This window comes from Anoplopoma fimbria, chromosome 1 (genome assembly GCF_027596085.1).
Source record: "Anoplopoma fimbria isolate UVic2021 breed Golden Eagle Sablefish chromosome 1, Afim_UVic_2022, whole genome shotgun sequence".
Lineage (NCBI taxonomy): Eukaryota > Metazoa > Chordata > Actinopteri > Perciformes > Anoplopomatidae > Anoplopoma > Anoplopoma fimbria.
Window position 1 is genome coordinate 2751569 of NC_072449.1, and position 23638 is coordinate 2775206.

The 23638-nt window shown below is 39.7% G+C and overlaps 1 long non-coding RNA gene across 1 annotated transcript in view; it reads right to left on the reverse strand.

The window, feature by feature from the left end:
* Window positions 1-10502: 10502 nt before the first annotated feature.
* The window catches only part of LOC129095713 (uncharacterized), a 39231-nt gene continuing 26095 nt past the window's right edge, over window positions 10503-23638 (reverse strand). Inside the window, exon 3 of the long non-coding RNA XR_008531400.1 lies at window positions 10503-10583. This is a non-coding gene — a long non-coding RNA (uncharacterized LOC129095713). The remainder of the gene's footprint in view (window positions 10584-23638) is intronic.

Consider the following 23638-nt stretch of genomic DNA (forward strand, 5'->3'; position numbering starts at 1 on the left):
TCAGCACACAGCGCCAAGGTTCTGCAGAGTCACAGAGGTAGACGGCTAACACCCAGCGTGTGTGTGTGTGTGTGTGTGTGTGTGTGTGTGTGTGTGTGTGTGTGTGTGTGTGTGTGTGTGATGCAGTGAAAGGGTGACACACTCTGTGGATGCTGTGGCCAGAAGAGTGATTGACGGCCGTCACGTGTGATTGACGGGATGCGAAAGGGTTAATGGGGGGTCGTTGCTATGGCGACGGTGACGATGACAATACAGGGGATCAGTTAGAAGTTGATATGTTGCACTCTGTGGTTGGATTGATTATGACTGGATTACTGCAAGAATTGTCCTTATTTTTTATTTATTATGTTCTGTCCACGGCTAATCTCGCAAACTACTGGACCTATCAGTTTAATATTTTTTTTTTTGCTAATTTATGATTTAAGGCTGTTCTCATCCAGCGCTCGTAGCTACACGAGACAAGAAAAAGTAGTGTAATTCATAGATATCCCACAAAATCTAATTGTTTGAAATTCACGTAACCGTGAAGCAGAAAGTGTAACGAATAAAAAAATATTTCCTCCAGGAGACGAGAAATCAACATTGATTTATTTGTCACGTAACTTATGTACCTATTTAACGCCACTTTCGTAGTTATTTTAGCCCAAACTACGGTATTTTCTAAACCTAACTAAGTAGTTTCCTGTGAGGACCAAAGTTTATTTTGAAAAGACTGTATTCATGTATGGAGGTTAAATGAACTCGATATCACAGGAACCGTTGTCTGAGGATACGTTGATGACTTTATGCTCTTCGTTGCGTCATGGACAGCTGACTCCTAACTCTTCTTAAAGGGCCGGTACGGGCTGCAAGCGATCAATAACTGCTAAAGTAACTAATGCCATTACTGTCGCGCTAAAAGCAGTTCCAGGTCACATTGTTGTGGCTCATAAACTGACAACCACAGAAAAGTTTGGTCTCATGTTGAACCAGAGGATCTGCAGATTCATTTCATACCCGATATGTTATGATCCAATAAAGTTAAGAACAATACGAGAGGAATAAATCCCCTTTTTTTTATATCTCTGCAGACATTTTGACTGTAATGGAGTTAGGAGGAACAACTAGGATTCATCTCTTCATTGTTTCAGAGGCGAGACGGAGATCTGCACTTTATAGTTATTATTTGTATTAGTTATATTAAAACTTTATTTAATATCCATTATATTTTCTTTTCGGTACACAGAGACGGCAAAATAAAACAATATTAGTGCATCTGACAGAGATAAAAAAAAAGGAAATAAAAGAGAATGCTGTTTAGATTAATGCATCATGTCACTCTCACACACACAGTCGTTTTAAAACCACACACACACCATCACACGTCTCACTTTACGCCGTAAAAATCATTTCATATCGTCCTCGTGTGCCAAAGTCTCTAAACCTGAACCTTTAACAGCTGGACACTTCACAGAGGGAACCAACAGGGGGCAGTCTTTTGCTCCTCTACCTATTACCTATTACCACCACACACACACACACACACACACACACACACACACACACACACACACACACACACACACACACACACACACACACACACACACACACACACACACACACACACACACACACACACACAGGAGGCACTGCAAGGCCTCAGTATATTCTCACTATAAACAATAAGAAGTCATGTGTTGGAGGCTGTAAATGCAGCAGACGCAGATTCATTACTTGGAGTTTCACAAGGAAAAATACTTTCTTTTAAAGTGTATAAATACTTGTTTTTTAATGAGGGAAAGAAGGAGCTTTCATTGATTGATTTCAGTTCTAATAAAAGTTATTTTCAATGCAAATAAATAAAAATATATTTGTTTAAAAACAGACAACACTCTGTCACGCTATTATTTGAAGAAAAAAAAAACCCATCCTGCTGTAATTGTTAATTTTCTGCAGATTTCCTTTTTTTTTCTTCCCCTGAAGTGTCACAATATTCAACGATTCATACATTTACACGCCGTCTGCGTCCGCCGATTGGAAATATTGTGACAACGATTGTTTCGTGGTGACGGCTGATTTCTCTGACTGTAAAAAAGAAATAATAAAAAGCGGAGCCGAGGATGCAGCCGTCTGAGGCTTTACGGTCCTTCTCCAGTCTCAAACCAACAACTTCCACTATGATGTCATCGCACAGACGGTCGGGACGGGACGTCAGCATTAATGAGCTCATCACTGATGGAGGACGATAACGGTCACCTTCAGAATCTAAATAAACGGGGTTTAAAAGCTTTCACACCTGTCTGATACACACAGACCAACACTACACTCACTTCAGATCAACCAGAGCAGAGTAAATGCTGCACGCAAAACACACACACATACAAATATAGATATCAGCTGATCCTCTTCTAATACAAATAAGGAAAAAACGAGACAATCAGTCGACTGTCTACATGGTCAAACAATAGAAGCTACTTGAACATCATCACTTTGGAAAACTGTGATGTCTGTTTCTTACATCTGATGCATCAAACTAATAATCAATTCATTCATAAAACAAACGGCAATAAACAAATCGATAATAAATGTCAGCTGCATTATTACGGCGAACAAGAGAAACACCAAAAAGCTTCTCTTCTCAGGTTATTTTTTGTTATGTAAATAAGGTCACATATATATATTTTTATACATGAATAGAAACTTGTAAATATCAGTATATACACACACATAATGGACTAACAAAAGAAGTAGAAACCCTCCTGTTCATCAGCAAACTGTCTGGATTCCCTCGGTATTTTATTTGGTTGTTGTTCGGGTCCAGCCGTGCAGAGCGCCACGCGTACCTCAGGGAAAGCTAGGAGGTTGTACAGTTATCTCCCGTGATGTAATTCTCAACTATACAACCTACTACCTCAACCTGGGAGCAAGCAGACTCGGGTTCAAGACGCCAGGGCGTCACGGTTCAGTGAGGAGGTCGAACCACACATTTTAACAAGAAAAGAAAAGGGAAAAAAAGTGCTTTTATCATTTTAAGAGCTGCAACTTTGTATCTAAAATACAGTCTGTAAACATAAAGCAGATCAACATGTTAAGGTCTTTAAGGTCTTTACACATCGGGGTAATTCGTTTTAACATCGATGTTTTTTATCAAACTGTTTACGCTGCAAATATAAGCGTCATTTTCTCAGAATGAGGCAGATTTTTCGGACAACCAATCACGCAGTGCAGAGCTAACTGAGCACGCTTCTAGATTTATCAAAACAACAGAGAATCTCTGCAGTCCCAACCAAGACTGCAAACTTCATACTGATACTTCATACTCTTTTCAACCTTGACAATGGCAGAACAGACCATTCTTACCTTTCACAAGAGAAGACCTGGACATGTAATACTCGCAGGTGAGTATTTTAGTTTTTTTTTGCATGTGATCTATTTTGGCGTGAATGCTTTTTTTTTTTGCAAACCGTTTGTTTTTTATCATGCATACCTTCACACATAAAGAACGTGAATATTGACCATGAAAAAGCCACAATTTATTTATTTTATTCTGGGCGTTTGAACTGTGAATAAAGGCATCGACCAATCACGTCGTGCGGAACGGACATTTTCTAAACTTACAGTAAAGTCTTCGACAACACGGAGGCTCCGTAGTTCGAACTAAGACGAAAAAACTTTATTACATCTTTGAACTTTGACAGAAGGTAGAGCAAACTACTCCTTCTATTCCCACCTTTCACAATAAAAGCCCTTGACATATTCACTGTGTAACTGTTTAACAGAGCATTTAGCTAAAAAGAAACTCAATTAAATATGTTACAGAAGTTTACCTTAGACATCTATTTAACCTTTTATTGAAAAAGTGCTGTAACTTTTGCATATTTTAATCGCAACGACCCCGCTGTGTAAAGACCTCAACTCCAAAGATTCTCCAAACTCTTTTCCTCCTCTGACCCCAGAACAGACCCTGACTTTCCCCTATTAAAACATTGATCAGATTTTCTCCTTTAAAAGAAAAAGACTTGCAGTTGCTCATTTGAAACTGTAAATGGCCGTTTTGTGAGAAAACAAGCGTCTCTGTGCGTTCTCTAATTGGGCCGACGTCGGCTTCATTAACACCAGAAAAGACTGGAGCTGCAGCTCAATGAACGCCGATAGAAATAGCTCCGTCTCCTCCAGAGTTTTCTACAAACTAACACACACGAGGAAACGGTGGCTATAATTATATTTCCCCCTTTTAATTGACTCCTTGCTGGCCTTTTTCTTAACCCTTCACAGTCCAATTACTTTCAGAAAAGACTAATTGAAATGTGTGGAAAATGTCAGAGATCTTGTTAGAAAACTTGTGTTTTAAATAAGGGCGATAAAACATGCTGTAGAGGATTCAGGTTTTAAAAGAGAAGCCTTAACTTTCCTTGAGAATAAAGCAGTTCTGCTGCTGCTGCTGCTGCTGCTGGTGGTGTTCTGTGACGGAGCACCGGTTAATGGAGTTGGAGAGCGGCCCACGCTGAGTTCTGCTGACGCTGCTCGGGTCGGTGGAGCCGCACAGACGCGGACCTGTAGACACAAGCTTGTGGTGTCAGTTCACACAAGTTCGGATCTACGGGTTCACGGCCGTGAGCAGATGACTTCATACCTCCATCAGCGTGAGGAGACGGAGGACAGCAGCCTCTTCAAGCTACTTTTTATACACACATATATATATATATATATATAAGTACCTCTTTTTCACGAGGAAAGTAAGATTCTATCCGTTTAATACACAAACGTTAACAAAATATTAGATGCAGTTAATTAACCTAATATATAACAAAAATGACAGAGTCTCCTTTTCAATCTAAAAGTTCACAATTGATCTATTTCAAAGGAAAAACAACACCATAAAGTAAAAAAAAGTTAGAATGTTGCCATTTAACTGTAATAAAAAAGAATGATAATAAAAATAAACTGATCTTATTATTGCCACAATTATTAAAAGTTATTCACATTGTTACAGTGACATTTCTTTGGGCATCTACATCAACATCTGTACTAAAAAAAAAAATCACTCTCCTGATCCCAGAATGCACTGCGTCTTTTTCTAACTGAACACATATTGAGCTCCATATTGTACTTTATTATTATCTTACAGGTTGTGGTCGTCGTGCCAACGCTCAGTTTTTCACTACGAGAGAGTCGTAGTGTTGAGTTTCAGCTTAAATAAGACAAAAGTAGCCAAATATAAAATGTTTAGAATAAAGAGCAGCTCTCATCAAACACTGTGTAGGAGTTTTGCGTCATTATAAAAAGTGGATATTTAGATCCAAAGATATGTAATATAATAATACTAATAAATCACAGATTCTAATGAATGTAAAAATCCATAAACACAAGAAATGGTGACCAAACTAATGATATTGTGCAGCTAAATAAATAGAGAAATTGAGAAAACAAACCAGTATCAATTTATATGATGCCCATGTCTATAATGCAAAAAATAAACATTCTCATAATGTCTTATAATCTTTTAACAGTGCTGTATAATTATAGTATAATAATCTACACACATTATGAATTATTTTATAATGACTTATAAGGTTCAGGAGTCTCATTATATTTCATATTTACTGCTAACTCACTGACTTGTTTTTCAGAATCATAGTGTATTATAATTCCCAATATTGTAATACTTTATAATCTTCAATAATAAATTATAATCACTGATATAATGCTTTTTAATGTGATTAGAAATCACTCTAAGTGGTCATAATTTGCTTTGTGAAGTAAAAATAAACTTTTCGTGTGTTGTTCTTGATTTGATTTAATTAAATTTCTTCTCTTTATTTAAAGCAAACAATGAGCACAACTTATAATCACATTTTAATGCATCATAACAGCGGTTTTAATGCATTATAATGATTTACAACTATTGGAATTTAAATACATCAGGATTTTTGTGTCAGAGTGAGCAGAAATTAAGAAGTTTGAGTATTGAGTATTAAGAAGACCTTGTAAGTTAAATTATAAATGCTTTATAATGTGTTATTATTATTGTTAGAAAGCATTATGATTTATTTTAACAAAGATAATATTTATATTGATATAATAAACAGATTATAACACATTGTTAGATGTTTATAATGCATTATAAACTTGGGTATTCTAGAGAGTGAGACTGACAAACAATTCACAGGACTGTTATCTTGTTATCTTTAAAAGAATAATAAAGTTATTTAACATTTGTTATGATATTTAAACAATTCTCTCGTTTTACATAACAAGCGTTTCACTGGAGCTGACAGACATCCATGCCCAGGTTTTAAGAGTGTTCCAGAACATTCCAGTCTAAAGTGAATAGAGCTGTCTCTGTCTCTCTCTCTCTCTCTCTCTCTCTCTCTCTCTCTGCAGCACCAGCAACAAAGTAAAAACTTGTCAAACTCCGAGATGAAAAAGAAGGGTGAGCGTTTCCAATTTCACCTCTCTCTCCTCCCCCCCCCCCTCCTCCCGCCTGAATTTAAATGAGACGTCTGACTTTGAAGCTGCTTAAAGTATGTCAGTGGGTCTCTGCCAGCGAGTTGAAAGACACCTTGAGATTGGTCGAACAAAGAGGTCAGCGGGGTCCACGGCGCCCTGCCGGCCCACGCTGCCACCTCCTCACCTACCGCGTCTGTGTGTGTGTGTGTGTGTGTGTGTGTGTGTGTGTGTGTGTGTGTGTGTGTGAGGAAGACTCCACATACAAACTCACTCCAGCTACAGGGCCACACCACCTGCATTGTTTTTCGGCACAGAGCAGCGCCAGCGGCCAAAACCCAGCGGCGCTGTACCCGCCCTGTTCGCCCAAATCTACCCAGCAACAGAGGTGTGTGTGTGTGTGTGTGTGTGTGTGTGTGTGTGTGTGTGTGTGTGTGTGTGTGTGTGTGTGTGTGTGTGTGTGTGTGTGTGTGCAGAAAAAAGGGGTGGAGGTTCAACAGAGGTGAAGAAGTGAGAGGTGAGGAAGTGGCTACGTTGTTAGCACTTTGTTATATCGCTCAATGTAAACAGAGAGCGACCGGCTATCCAACAGGTAGTGTTGAGTTTAAGGCCCACCTTTAAACACAGCTAATGCACACACATCAAACACGCTGCAAACACACAGATGATATTAAGAGTCACAAAGAAAAGAAAGAGAGAGCTCGGAGCACGTTTGTTGCACGATGACTTACCGGTTGTGCCTTTATGTTTAGTTTCCAAGTGTTTCTTTTTCTCTCTACTCTGCAGGGCCTACGGGTGCTTGGCAGAAAGGTATAGGCAGTCATGTCCACTGTGGCCCATCAAAAAAAACACCAAAAACACCCAAAAAAACATGCAACTACAGTATGAGAACCAGCCCGAAAGGGAGCACGAGGAAAGGGAGGGAAAGGAGTGAGACAAAAGAAGAAGAGAGGGAGAGAAATGGCTTGTGGGGGGAGAAGAGAAGAAGAAGGAGGGGAAAAAAGTAAACGATAACAGAAATACACTGGGTTTCTTTTGGTGATTTTTTTACCATTTCGCGTCACCCGCATGCTACTAACGATAACTCTAGAAAAGCGAGTCTGTTAAAAAAAAAAAAAAAAAAAAAAAAAAAACCTCGAGCTGCTTCCCTGCACTACGAGCAAATGACAAGCAACATCTGTTTTGGACGACCAAGCCAAAATCCCAGCCTTAAAAAAAAAAAAAAAAAAAAAAAAAAACAGCAACACACAAAAAAAAAAAAAAAAAAAAAAAAAAATTGGCTTCTCTCTGTTTTTCAGTCTTGAAACTGCAAACTCTCCTCGTCTGTTTGACTCGCTCACTCGCTCAGCTGAATAAGGCAAACAAAAAAAAAAGGGGGAGTGTGGAAATTCAGCGAAGGGAGAATGCAGCCATGAAGCCATCCTCCTGTCACCCCTCAACCTCTCCCCTTTCCTTCCCTCTCCTCTCCCTTTTCTCCTCCCTTCTTCCTCGTCTCCCCCCCTCTCCTTTCCAAAACGCAAGAGACAGTCCAGGTATAGCTACTACTCACTCAGTCCTCCTCTTCCCAAAACGCCCCAGTACTCCCCAACACACACACACACACACACACACACACACACACACACACACACACACACACACACACACACACACACACACACACACACACTTGTATCCTCGTCTCCCAAAGCGTCCCACACAGCCAGAAGCAGACTGGACCGGCGTGCACGTACACACACACACACACACACACACACACACACACACACACACACACACACATACACTTGTGAACATGCACTAACAAAAGTGCATATACAGAAATACACACATTTCTTGGAAAGCTTCCATGCACCCAAAAAAAAATAAAAAAAATACCGATCTTTAGTTAGCCTCGGCTACGAATAGAAAAAAAGAAGGAGTCATTTCGGGACTTGGCTCTTGGTTTACCGAGGCTCAGATACAGACTCATTTCTCCATATGCCTGCCTCTCAAAGCCCATAATACCACAGAATAAAACCATCTTCTGTCACTGATATCTTTTGATAACGTCCAGTAATCGTGATGTAGGCCGCCATTTTCTGCAACAAAAAAAAAAAACCTGAAATGCTGGACCTGTTTGACGTGTTTTTTATAGAATTAATAGGTAGGGTCATGTAGTTCTCCGAATGCTAGTGGCAGCACATGAGCTCTGTTCCATTATAGGACATAAGTGGGTGCCAAGTGAATCAATACAGCACTCAGAGGCAGCTTCAGTTTAGGCTGCAGGAGCACAGATGCACAAACTCCACTGAGGTGTTTGCAAGTTTTACGCTGTGTTCACAAACCGCATCGGGACGGAAAGAAGAGATGTTTCGTCGAATGAGCTCTAACATCCACAGAAAGACGGACTCGCTAAATTTAGCTTCCTTCCTCCCTCATCTCTTTGGTATTCTTTGGTAAGAGGCATCACCGACTGGCTGGTTTTGGTAAACAGGGGCGTGACATCACATCGCAGGAATTCTGGGTATTCAACTGTGAGGAATAGATCACCCAAAAATAAAATGTATCCACTCATCTGGGTAATTATGGATCCTGTTTCAGTTACAGGCCAAGGACTCGCCTTCATTCCTAGCCAAATACTAACCAAACAGAACCACAGCCATATCTGATCGCATCATCAACTTTATATTTAACCCAACAAGCTTTAACTGAACATGACCTACTTTAACCTTATGCCATGAACCAAACTAACAGAGAGATGGGCCAATAACACCACTTCTGCTTCTGTGGCATCCATCATTTTGCCAAAGATAGTAAAGAATTCTGTGGACTAGCCTCAGTTTATGCAGCTCATATATGATTATTCCATTGGAATGAGTGAATATTGTTGTTTTAATTGGTTTTTCAAAAGATACATTATAGACACTCTTTAAAAAACCAAGAAGTTGTTCAACAACTAGTATCGCTGCCTTGAGGGTTAAACCAGAATCCTTTCCACAAAATTGTGAATGCAAGAAAAATATCAATGTTCCTGAGACATAACGTTCAGGAGAACACCCCGAAAAAAATAATACAAATAACAAAAACACAAAAACAAACTTAACTAGATTACTAGTCTGAGATGGGACACAACCCCCGGACAAAAACTGTCTCCACACCCTTCATTTCCACTAAAACTTCCCCACTTCTTTAGTCAACAACATGATCAACATTATGTGTGCCAACTAAGATAACTAGTACCGAAAGAGCTTAGCTTGGTATGCTAACATCAACTTAAACTTTAGGTAAACTTAAAGTTTTCTCACTCAAAGTAAGCTGTTGTACATGCTCAGACAATCAACATTAAAATATCAATTAAGAATCCTCTAAACTCAAAAGTCACTTATTTTGTTAAATGTTATCCTTTGGTGAAAACCTGAGCAGGTTCCATGTACTGAAGACGGGCGTGGCAGACGGTCAAAAGCGTCTGAAACAAGCTAGCTATGGGTAACAGACTGTTTGTGACTGTATGTTACCGACTGAAATTCTGGACATGGGTCACGTAATGGTACCTGAGCAAGTTCCGTTAGCTAAAAAGAGGGTTGAAAGCTCTAAAAATAAGCTAGTAAGTGAAGCTTCAGCCAGTGAAAAAGTTTGCAAAGGCATCCATGCATGCTCATCTACAAAACGAGTACAGAATAGAACCACTTTCCTTAATGTAAAAACCCCCCAAAAAAACAGCTGTCTTCAAATTCAGAAGTAAAAGCTTTAAGGGGTAAAAAATGAAACACTAATCTTCTCCCAGACAACACAAGTTGGTCCAGAGCTTAGTGAATGTTGGAAAACCTGACCAATACTGAGGTAAACATTGGACTTTTGGATAAACACTGCAATAACGTGTCACTTAAGGTGAGTTAAACATGCAATTTGAGATCATTTGGGTTTTTTTAATCCTTTTTCAGTTTCTTAACTAAAACATCTGTGTGTCCACAGCAGGTTAGTAGTCTTTATACCTGGGTACATTTTTCCTTCTGGAAACTGCAAGCTGTTGCACAAATATACATTTACAAAACCAGGTAAACAACTGATTTTCTGGGCACTCACCCGTTTTTGTTCCTATGATCCTTTGTCGAGTCTCTAGTCGTCTCCGAATTGCAAACAAGTCTCTTCGATCGGGTGTCTTCCCACAGGACCTGAAAACAAACAAAAAAAATCTTGAAAAATGATACAGACACGTCGCTACTGAACAATTATAGATCCGTAACAAATCATCAGCTTTTAAGTAAAAGCATTGATGAAGCTGTTTTTCTACAGCTGAACAATTTCGTGGCACGTAACAAATATATTGATTTCTTCCAATCAGGTTTTTAAACCACACCAGCGTACTGAGACTGCTGTTGTTAAGCTTTTAAATGACATCCATTAAAACAGTCAGTGGCAGAATTTCAGTCTCAGTATTATTGGATCTCAGTGCTGAATTTGACCACAACTACACCTACTGGAACATTGGGTCGGACTTTCTGGCAGAGTACTAAACTGGTTTGACTACTTTTTAAAAAACAGGGACTACTAAGTGTATATATTTAATTACACAAACATACACACCAGAGTTCCCCAAGGCTCCATTCTGGGGCCTCTTCTTTTCAACATCTACTTGCTTCCAATGGCTCAGATTTAGCAAAAACAACTAAATAAGTTACCATCTTATGCAGATGACACACACATTTATACAACCATTTCACCAGGGGACCATGTTCCAATATAAGCATTTAGTAAGTGCATTGAGCAAATCAACTGGAGTTTCTTTAATTAGACAAAGACAAACCTGAGGTGGTTGTTTTGGAGCCAAGGAGGAGCAATAAAAAGTCTGAGCTCAACTTCAATCAGCAATAAAAACCACAGACCAAACCAGACATCAGTGAAATCATGGACCCAGACCTGAATATAGAAAGCAATTTAAGACAATTACAAAATCAAACCTACTATGACCTTAAGAATACATCTAGGATTTAAGGACTTGTGCCTCAGCAGGACTTGGAAAAACTTCACTCGACCGCTGTAACGATGTCTTCACAGGTCTTCCTAATAAATCTATTAGACAGCTGCACCTCATTCAGAACGCTTCTGCTCAAGTCTCCAAGAAACCGGATCCCATCACTCCACTTCTGAGGTCTTTACACTGGTTTCCTGTCGGTCAGTGAACTGGTTTCAAAATACTACTGTTGGTTTAAAAAGCACCGAATGGTTTATTACATCATGAACCATCCAGAGTTCTGTTTGTTGTCCCCAGAGTAAAAAACTAAACATCTTTATGCTCCATATATCTGAACAAACTCCCAGAAAACTGCAGGTCAGCTGCAACTCTCACTTCTTTTAAATCAAGGCTGAAGACTTTTATTAAATCATTTCTTAAACTGCACTCTAACTTTTCGTCTTGTATTTTACACCTGTCTTATTATATAATAGCTTTTTTATTTTTTCTATTCTACATACTTACATTTTAGATGTATTCAAATGTCCTCTTATATTGTGTTTCTTTTGCACTACAAACGACCTCGTTGCTGAAATGAGCTGTATAAATAAACTTGCCTTGTCTTGCCTAGTCCATCCTTCACTGACATACTCTGACTCCAGCATGACCCCTTTGCACACAGATAACTTGCATAAAGTTTCCTTCAGGGAATAGAGAAAAAAAAACCTCAAAGTAGATCCACAATAATCTTGCTATAATGAAATCTTACTGTGTCAAGCCTTCAGCCTGAGTCGGGGGTTCAAAATATGTGTTTGCGGCGGTTCTTGTAATCCCTTCAAATTGCTTCTAAAATGAAAGTTGTATGGTGCCATTTCATAGATCATGGATTTTGGATTCTGCCTCAAAATTCACATTGAGAACTCAGGCCTGAGTTGTACAATTTTGGACTGAAAGCGTTGCTGGTTGGCCTGACTGAATCAGCTCCATGCTGTCTGACTTTGTGTTTTTTTAAACAAGTTGAAACATTACCGGATGATTAGTGGAGCCGGAGCGTTGTCCTCTCTACTCTAAGACTCCAGGATCAGTCCTTCGCCAACTTTTAATTCACACAGCTCCTTATAAACTAGACTCCATGCAAATGCGAGCTTTATAAGTGGGCTGTTTAACATTTTTGTTAAAGTTTACCGGCACTTTTCTTTCATGCAGCGTGAGCAGCTTGTCTTTGGCGTCTTGGGGCTCAGAATATCACCCCCTTTTTCCAAAATTCAGCGTCTGCACCCTTTCCATCTTTTCTCCCCTCTTCTCTCTCTTCTCCCTCCATCTGATATTCTGCTCACGCACAACTGCGGCAGCCCTCCTCCAATCGCTGGCATTAATCCACACCTCAGACCCCCCAGACACACTGTCTGCTCTCCCACAATGCACCTCAGCTCCAAAACTTTTCCCAGACACATTTGGCCTTCTCTCTATCGCTTACCTCTCCCTCCCTCTTGAGCCCCTTTTTCTTTCAGCCGGTCTCCCCATGGCTCTTCATCGTCCAATTTCATTTGCTCGGCCTCTTTCTTTTCTCAAACTCTCTAAATTTCCCCTTTCTCTCTCTCTATTCAGCCACAGCCCGTCTGACAAAAGTATCTCCTAATCTTCCCCGGAGTCCATTTGACATAAAATGGCGGCACTGCAACCGACCAATACCAACCCGTCCCTCTAACACTGGAGAGTAGAGCTAAACTCCACCTCAGTTGTTTTACATCTGAGATTCTCAAACATTGTTATGTCACGGACCCCCAAGTAGACCAAGAGAACAGTCCCTGATCCCATTGATCAGGATCTGTGCAAAGCATGGGCACAAAGTCTGTAATTATGTTATCTAGAAAATAACTGTGTGTGTCTGCATCTGGATCTTGTTTGGTTGTTCAATCTTCTCATTCCCGCAAATAACTATTTTCCCCATTGGTAATATGTTTAATCAGTCAAACGTGGACATATCACCCAAATATCAATGGTAATGTCAGCTGTTGTGTCCACTTCTAAAGGAGCAAGGGAATACAAAAACTAATAAAGACTTTAATCTCATTCATTTGTCATTTTTTGCTGACATTAAATAAATAAAAAATCCAACTATACAGGAAGCAAAGAGACCAATCTCGCCTCTTTCACACAAAGTTCCCGGAATATCACCGGGATAACCACCGGGCATCGTACTACATTAAGGAACATCTATCAATGCAACCCTTATGGATGCCAACCGACATAAAACTCAACCAAAGAAGAAGAAGATGGGGTAAGGCTGTATGTACATTTACTCAAAGATGTCTCTTAATATTTACCGTACCATGGGGGGCGAGGAGCTGGTGCTGATGTTTGTTTAAAACTTGCATTCTGTAAAAGGTGTAGGGTTGTATAGAAATAGATGAGAAAAATGACTCTACTTCTCTCTTGATTTATTCCCTCAGTAAACATTGTAAACATGAGTTTATGGTCTCAATCTCTAGTTTCAAGTCTTCTTCAATACAGCATGATGTTCATTTAGTAAATGATGCTCCATTTAGAGTCAAACAGACCATAACGCAAGAGGAGAAGCTGCTGTATACAGCTTCTCCGTATTCCAAATATGGTATCTTCCGTTCACTGGTTACAAAAAGCCTAGATGGCGAAGGTCGTAACCGAAGATGATGATGGCTAAATCGCCTAACTCAGGGTTTGAAAACGGTGGCAGTCCACAAACGTGACGTCAATGGACGACGTCACAATGACTACCTCCACTTCTTATATGCAGTCTATGTTGACAACACAGTTGGATGACGAGGTCTTGAGGTGATAATATCTTAATATCGATCCCTGCTCCTACTCATACATGACCCTATACAGGAAATGTTCCGAAACATTTCAGGGATAGACTGCATGTGTGAAAGGCTCTTGAAGTCAATCAAATCTACACAATATAAGTAGAATGGATTGAAAATCCCAAACCAAAGCTATGTGTTGTCAGCGAAGCATCACCCAAACACTAAAGGAGGATCACAGTCATAAAAGCAGAGGAGCACCTGCTGAGGATCACCACAGAGTGAATTTATCAATTGTTCTGCTAATCTTCAAAGGTATGCCAGGCTCCTTAAAATTCTTGTACTGCACGGTCACTAATTTATTGCATGGTCACTAATTTATTCTCTGGCAATCGACTCCAAGGAGAGAAAAGACCCCTCTGCAAAGGCCACTAATCAGCATCTGTTGGCCTGGACGGGGAGGCTCCCCTCGGACCGTGTTTTCCTCATAAGGGTTTTAACTTTTATCAGTGATCTCGTTTGGCTCAAGTCTTGGGAATCTTTCTGTTGTGCTGGGAAAAGAGACAAAGCTGAGAGGATTGAATCGGGAGCTGCCGGCAGACATGATGGGATGTGGAGGTAGAAACTTGAACAAGGCGGTCCTATTGGTAGATAAAGATTCATCCAAGATAAAACCAATAAAGAAACGTTTTATATCAGTGAGAGAAGGTTATGAGGGAAATTCCACCTCTCTTCCACCCACACCTACGTCATTCAGTTCCTTAGAAGCTGACGAGTTTTATGACCAAAGACTTGAACGCTATAGCCATTTCGGCCCAGTATCATGACACGTTGTGAAAAAGTCACTAAAGAAACACAGGAACTTCAACTACGAGACCTGTGTTTAACACTGCATTGTGTTTTTATGGTTGGGGTTTGTTGGCTAAACCTAACTGTAAGTAGTTATTTTGAGCAGAACCATGATGTTTTTCCACCTAACTAAGTTGCTTTGTTGCTTGAACATAACTTTTATTTTAAACGTAATGTTCTCCAGAAACAAAGTTGATTTTTGTATCAACCATATCACCAGACAGAAATGTATAAAGCTCAGACTACTTTCATTGACAATTACATTACATTCATTACCAAATATTCAGAATTCTTGCTTTGTTTTGTATCTGGCATCTACAGTATGTTAAAAGTAGGGATTGATTGGTTTTTATGGCAAAGATACTATAGTTGAAGTTTGGCTTCGGTAAGATGTCTTAAACCTCCACACCTTTGCTTTTGGATCATTACATGGTTCAGACTACTTCCTGAGTTGGCACAGAACGTTGGCATTGGATGCAAATAGAAGAGGTGCAGAATCTTCCAATGCTGACATAGTTTTAAGGCTGCTTGAGTGAAAGTTCTTGCACGGCTTCTTTAGTTTAGACTTCATTTGACAGGAAAACATGCTTCTTTTCCACCAAAATTAGGAGTGTCAAGTGTCAAAATCTGGTAAACTCAAACCGGATACAATGTAACAGAAACAATCTGCATCAAATCAATCATATCAGAGGTGGATGATGAGTCACTATTGACCTCAAATATCAGCAAGCTGATTCGTCGGTCCTAACTGTGCCGTCCAGCCTTTTGTTTGCCTTTCTTGCTGTTCTTTTGTTTCCCTTATTCTCTCCTCCCTCCCTCCCTCCTTCCTCACAATCCTGTTTGCCTTTACTTCCTCCTCTCACCATCTCTCTGCTCGTTTGCTCCGCCTCCTTATCGCCTCCCCCCTCCCCTCCCCACTCGATGTTCGTGTCCTCATCCGACCCTGCTTGGCCTGAAACGCTGTCGGTGCCCATTTGGATCGGGCACAGCTGGTGCTGCCGCTGAAAGCCGAGTGCCATTACCGCCACCGTCTCTACTGTCTGACCGAGAAACACGTCTTCATAATGATATCAGCCCTGGGCTACGAATCTTTCGCTTCCAATTCACCGACTCCTTCCTTTTCTATATTATTGTGTGGTATCTCTTTTTATTTTTAATGAACCCATCTGTCCAGGAGGGATAAGCAAAATATTGACGTTCAGGAAATCTGAAAAATTAACAACAAAAAATAAACACATAACAAAGATATGAATAATATAAACATGAACCTGTCGGCCATTTTCAGAAGAAAAAAAACAAAGACGACAAAGCCAGGATGAGAGGAAGGGGCTGTTTGTGCTCCTCTCAGTCCAATCAGATGCCACGGGTCGATAGAGACCAGGAAGTGGAGATAGTGTGTGTGTGTGTGTGTGTGTGTGTGTGTGTGTGTGTGTGTGTGTGTGTGTGTGTGTGTGCGTGTGCGTGTGCAAATGGCTCACTTTGTGCCAGTCGCCGATAAGCTCGGTGGAAGCAAAAGAAGAAAAATCAAAGCCTGCTGTGCAGAGCCGAGAGCCGGAAAGAAGCTCCGATAACACTCATTGTAGCAGAGCTCGTACACGAGTGCATGATAAGAACAATAAAGCGTTTGCTATTTGTTACAATAAGAAATCTAATCGGGCATGTGAGGACTTTTGGTACATGGATACATGTGATTGTATTATGATAAACAATAATCTGTGTTCCTAATGGGATTCAAATGTTTAAAGATTGATTTAATCCTAACAGGAAGTAGTACATTTACTATGAAAAAGCCATAGATAAACAGCTCAAACCCGTGGGAGTTCTCAAAGCATGTTGAAAATATTCAAAAAGATGCTTGTAATCACATTGCTTTAGAATATTGTATTGTGGGTTTTAAGGAGGTTTGTAGGCAAAACAAATTGGATTTTTGCAAACCTGTATGAGTTATGATAGGATGGTCAGTGCTTGGAACAGAGGTCAAGGTTTTTGTCATTTTTAACTGGGTAGTTCCATTTTAAATATGTCCCTTTTCACAATGGCCTCTAAAGGACAAAAACAACATGTTCTATGAAATAAACAATGAGCTATGACTTGTGACAGTCTACCTTTGGGTCTGTTTTCAATTTTTCTTGTTACAAAAATTCAGTCTTAAAGGTGAAGTGATAAAGGGAGAATAGAGAGGAGGAGGAGAATCATTTCTTAGCATTTCAAATTTCATTTTTTATATTTTAGTTTAACAAAAAGTCTTGATTGTGAGTGGTTTGGATTAACATGTAATAACTGGACAGTATATCACCTTTAGAGAAAAGTGTTTGCTTGCTCTTTTCAATTAATATGCCGATATTAAAATATAGGTAAAGACTTTGAGAATCAGCCAAAGAGATTGGCGCTCTGGTTAATTGTGCTACCAATGTAATAATCAAAAAAAAAGTTAAAATGTTTGTTTTTCACGTAAATCTGGACAACCAAACGAACGAACGAACAAGGAGAACGTTTAAAAACAAAAAACTTCATCCTGAGTAGGATATAATGGTCAAGTTCAATTTAAATTTCTGAATTGTATACATGCATATTTGTATGTCTAGTGAGTAGCTTTTACTGCTGCATTGATGAGTTTTATGAATGCTAATTGTGGCATTAGCGGTAATAATAACGTAATTAACTCTCAACAGAGACAATAAATGGTTTTGAAGGGCGACGATTAAATCAACATTTAGTTATAGAAAAAAAAGTTTAATGGGAATGGAAAGGTCACGAGGTGCTGAAAGCTGAGTGAAGTCCTTTAACATTCATTTACAGAATACATTTAATCAGTGAAACATGTCCAAACTGATTCGTGGTGCTCCTTTGCATGTGAATCTGGTCAGAATGAAAGAAAAAATGCATGTTTAACCAAAACTCTCCACTGAAACATGATATAATTGCTTTTTAAAAAGCTGGTTTGCGGTTCAAGGCAGGGTGAAACACCACATTTTTTAAATGTTTAAGAGAACAAAAGATTCTACAAAAGAAAAGCCAGCCAGCCCACTAGAGGTGGTCTGGGTAATATTATGGTATTTAAAATATTACCCAGACCACCTCTAGTGGGCTGGGTAATATCTTAAATGTAATACCATAATAACATCGATTATAAAAGGGAAAACTGTTTAAATTAGTCAAACAATATGTTTTTATTTTACCCTGAAGAGCTTAAAAGGCTGCTAGAAAACAAGAGCTACAACTTTTTTAAATCAAACAGCCACTTACATCAAATATATGTATAATATCTGACTCACAACCACAGCTGTTTTTTTATGCTTTTGTTTTGGTTGAATAAACTGTGATGGGCCAGTAAAACCAGCAGCCCAGTGGACAAATCTGCCTGTGAGCAGAGTCATGCAGACCAGTTTTTTACAGCTGCACCTAACCAATCAAACTCCAGGCAGAATTTTCTACGTCGTCCAATCAGACAGGAGGACTTTTAATTGAACTTTGTGAGCAATTGCAGCTTGTAGTAGTCTGTGAAGCAGTGACATCCTCTGAAGGTAGCGTAACACAGAGCATGTTCCAGTGTTACAGGAACGCTGTCGGTCACAGTTGGTCCTGAGATGTTGCTCTGACGTTACTGCAGCAACTGGTCTTCTCCTCCAGCATGGACATTTTCCAAATAATGATGGAACCCTCAAATGTCATGCCAATAAACAGATGTTACCATATGTGGAATGCGGAGGAGTGGACGCGAGGAGTGACGTAGAGACAACGTATACGTCTCTGGTGTCGACCTGTCAATCAGTGTGTAGCCCCGCCCTAAAGCATCCCCTGCTTTATGGTCTGTTTGACTCTAAATGGAGCATCATTTACTAAATGAACATCATGCTGTATTGAAGAAGACTTGAAACTAGAGATTGAGACCATAAACTCATGTTTACAATGTTTACTGAGGGAATAAATCAAGAGAGAAGTAGAGTCATTTTCTCATAGACTTCTATACAACCAGAGGAGTCGCCCCCTGATGGACAGCAGAGGGAATGCAGCTTTAAGACACTACCGCATTGAATTCACTTTTGAGACCCAGAGGTTGCCGCCTGGCTAAAATATATTTCTAAAGATCCTGTCTGTCTTATTGTTTGTCTGTTGAGGCACTAGTTGGTAAATGTCAGGCTGAATGAACTTAATAAACCAGAGCCATAAAGAAAAGTAAACAAAACCAGTGGGAAACTTGTTGAAGCAGCTAACGTGAGCAACATGTCAATTTTACCTTTTGTTCAGCTATGTCATATGAATGTGTGGGAGTTATGGATTATGTATCGAGTGCATACACAAAACAATCATGACCTCGAAATAGAAGAGTTTTTCTTTTCCTGCAGCCACTTCCTTTATGTGTATCTGTTTACATTGTTCTCACCTCTCCCTCCATTCACCATATTACTGCCTGCACTACTGCTCCCTTTATACAACACTTTTTTCAATAACAATAATCCACAGAAATAAATGTATGTAACTCAACCATTGTCCTTGACCCGTTTTACTATCAGCTGCTTGTGTTAGTTGTTTCACATCCTGCATGTATAGTATTTTTACGGTAGGTCTAATTGCACAAGTGCGTAATTGTCATTAACAAAAGTGTCTGAAGGCGAAGGCAATTAGCATGCTGTTACTAATTTAGCCTCAGTGTGCCAACACAGACTGTTTAATTAGACTTTATAAAGCATCCTGATTGCTCATTCAGTAAAAGGCTTTTGTGTGCTGCAGAAGGCAAACGGCTCCGGTTGAGCAGCAAACGTTCAGATACTGTATGTTAACGTCACTTTTGGGGTTTTTATGCTAATTGAAGTCAAGTCCAGTGAACAGGTCAGAAAAGTCAAAGTCAGTGTTGTGATGATATGATGCAGTTTAAATGACGAATAGCAAAAAAAGAACACTGGTCAATGTTTATCTGTTGAACTCTCATTAGATGAAAGTCATTGACACTTCTCATGTTCCAAATGTGTTGATTTGAATTGACTGTAATCAACAAAACACAAAGTTATTGGAACTGTTAATGTTTAGCTCTGACTCTCTTTGTCTTTTTTTACCAAATAGGTTTGGTTTTTTAGCTTTCAGTTATATTGGTGACACTAGAATAGAAGAAGCTGGATGTTCTATTTGTCTACTACATTCAGCTTTGTAACTTTAGGTGTTTATGGAATATCAATTATAACATGTGGTATTTAGGTATTAAGTTACCTTTTTTTTTTTTATCAATTCATAATAATCTCTGCAAGGAGCATCATGCAATCACCAGGCTGGTCTGATCAAACATTCGTAGGAAAAGCTTCAAAAAATAATTGTCCCAAAGGAAGTATCAAATTTGGCGGATTTCGCTGAAAAACATCTAAAATGTTGCATTTATCTGTGGGGACCCAAATTGAGAACTTATTCAATACAATATTACATATCAAATACTGAAATTATATCTCAAGTTAAATATTACTTTGAGTTAAAGTTAGGAAAAACATACATAGTCATTACTGATAAGAGTAGCTCGGCGAATCTATTTCATCAGGAACATGTTGCTGTGACAGAGAACTGAAAATATACATGAATGACAAGGTGAGTGATAAGGTTGTGATTTAAGTGTTTCTAAATCCTGATTTAAACACAGATGTATGTGAAGTATTCTTCCGACTGAGCCCTGCCTTCCTCCGACAAGACAAAACATTTTATTTTATTCTATTTTAGCAAAGTTCTCTTACAGACAGATATGAAAATGTATTATATTAATACAAACACTAATATTTAATAAAAATTTGGGCAGCTGAATAAAGAGTTTTCCAACAAAAAAAGGCCAACAGATAAAAAAAACTAATAAGTACTTTTGAAAGTCTTGATCAGTTCCTTTTGTGTTTAAGAACGAGACGACTTGAGACTACAAACGTTGTAATTTTGGTTCCAAACTTTAAAGGACAAGTTGATGAAGACTGGAAGGAGACATAAATCAACTATTTTTTTCTGTGTCTGACCTTCTTCCTTTGTAAAAATCCCCTTTTTGCAGGATTTTGGGGTATTTGCAGTAAACCTTTCCTTTCTGTCTGGCCTCCTCTCTTCTCTTTTATATTTACCGTTCCCCCAGTGAAGGACGGCCACTGTGAACTGCAAAGCTGGCCGCCTGCCACTCGTTACTCTGCCAGTCGATTTTTACTGCCACTCCCCGACCCCCCCACTCCGCACACCAACACCCATCATGCATCTGTCAGACACTGTCTGGGTGCTGCTGCTGCTGCTGCTGCTGCTGCTGCTGCAGAGGTTGTGAGATGAATACAAGAGAGGAAAATCTGCGCTTTTGTTCTACCCTCTGTTTTAAAATGAGATTGGTTTATTGCTTTGGAGCCGAATAAAGACGCTTCTTGTTCCCAAAATGTGTCTCGTTTACTATTGGGACCCAGATTATCACAGCTGTTTAAATGCATCTCACAGTGGAAAATAGTCATTCATCAAAAAGCACATGTGACATTTTCTGCGACAAGTTTGCTGACAATAAATTGGAGAGAGCCAGCAGAAAGGGAAGTCTGGAATTGACCCAGAGAGAGAAGCACAGAGAGGAACGTCTGATTGACAGAAAGGATCATTTCATGGCAAGAATAAAGTAAAACAGAGACGAAGACTTTCAGAAAAGAATGCAAATCTGCATGAAAATTTCCCACAAAATGATCGAGATGACTGCCAGTGAGCTTATTTTCCCCGTGGAAGATGTTGACCCCGGTTATGTGGGTGTGCGAGCCCAGCCAGTTGCCGTGGCCTCAGGACTGTGCTTTAACATTAAGTAGATGCTAGGCTCTACTGCTGCAAGATGTGCCAAAGCTAATAGAACGGAGCTGAGGTTGTCTGTCGTTATCGGATAGAGCAGTGAGTCATCAGCAGAGTGTCTGACCGCCTTCTGCAGATTTACAACTCCATCGTCGGACAAGAACATTGTTCTTGGATGATTCTGCAAAACTCAAGACGTTATTAAATATGCACTAATGTGCGTACATTCCCTGAAGCTTCTGAAGTGGAGATTTCTGTATCAGAGTCTGAGAAAAATCTAATTTAAAGATGTGTTTTGTAAATAAACATACATTTTAAAGACACTACAGGTGAATAGGGTAAAAAAATTATTAACTAATCAAACAAACACAGGACTTTCACCCAGGAGACCGGTGTCCATGTCCCATGTGAAAACAAAAGTCAACTTATTTTGTAACGTGGGTCATTAGTCAGTCAAGTTATAAAGTCATTGTAATAACATCCTAACGCATGGTTTTTGGCAAATATTCCTGGTGGCAACAAGAAGCTCTCAGAGTGAAGAGATTATCCCCCAATCTCACTGTTAATGGAGCATTATTAATTGCAACCGCCCTCATAATGAGAGGAGCTTCAGTGATTGGCCTCCTTTTGTTTAACCAAATGAGCTCTGCTTTAATCAAACGGTGATACGGCTCGATGCAGAAAGCCGCTCTGTAGATCTAGGAGGGTGCCATTACGGCGAGAAAAAAAAGGGTGGCTTTTGCTCAATAAAACAAAGGATAAGAAGAGAAAAATAAATAACACATGGGTTCGTACTTATTTCGTAATGAACATTGCATGCTGAGGGCCAGTTCAGAAACACATGTGAAGATGGTGCACATCTGCATGGCTCAGTGAGAGGAAGATGTCTGCCTGTCTGTATAGAATTATGCAAATTTAAAACATTTCTGACATGGATTTAGCAGGAAATTGTATATAGCATAACTGTATGTTATGATATTGACTTTGAATCTTGCTTGCATAACGGTAGCGTTCTCGTAGCTGTGCCAAAGAGTTCAATGAGTCGTATCTACGGTCTGTTCTATTAACTGACCTTGTGAACCACGTTACCAGGGAAACATAGTTGTGGTTTGTGACAAACATGATTGAAAAAAAATGACTGAAAATTGACCATGGTATAGGCAGGATAATGCCCTTTGAAGTGTCCATTACCAGGAGTTAACGATGCCGGTCAGAGGGTTTTAGCCTCCATGCCGTCCATTATTTCCTGATAATGGACACCTTGCTGGGCATTATGCTTTTCATGTTCCATTTCTGTTAATAGATCCCAAGAAATGCTGCACGCCGACCCTTCAAACCTGGTATTACTTCTGCCATGAATCTTCGCAGCATCTAATAAACATACACTTAAGATAATAAAGCTGTTCAGCATTGAATAATGCCGGCTGATAGATGGGCAGAGCATGTAGTGTGTGTGCCTTAAAACGTGACTGCCTGCATAGGTTGTGTGAGGACACGGTGTAATTTATGCTGCAGGATTGTGAGTGGAGTCAGCCAGCCGGAGGATGCCTGGCCCAGAGAAGAAACATGCCTGGAATTTAAGAAGACGGCTCAGCAGCGTCTCCAGATGTAGGCAGAGCGGGTGGCTGCATTACTTATAGAAAAAAGGGAGTAAAGGGAGCTAAAGGGATGGAGGGGTGGGGGCAGAAGACAGAGACAAAGAGATTAAAAAGTGGAGGGCAAACCGAGGTACAGCAGGGGAGGAAGAGGAGGAGGACAGAGGGAATAGTAAAAGAGGCCTTGGAGAGATGAAGAGGTAGGAAAGAAGAGGAGAGAAGGAGGAGGCATGGAGTAATGCAAATATGGAGACTCCCTGGGAGTTTTTGAAGGCTTACAGCCA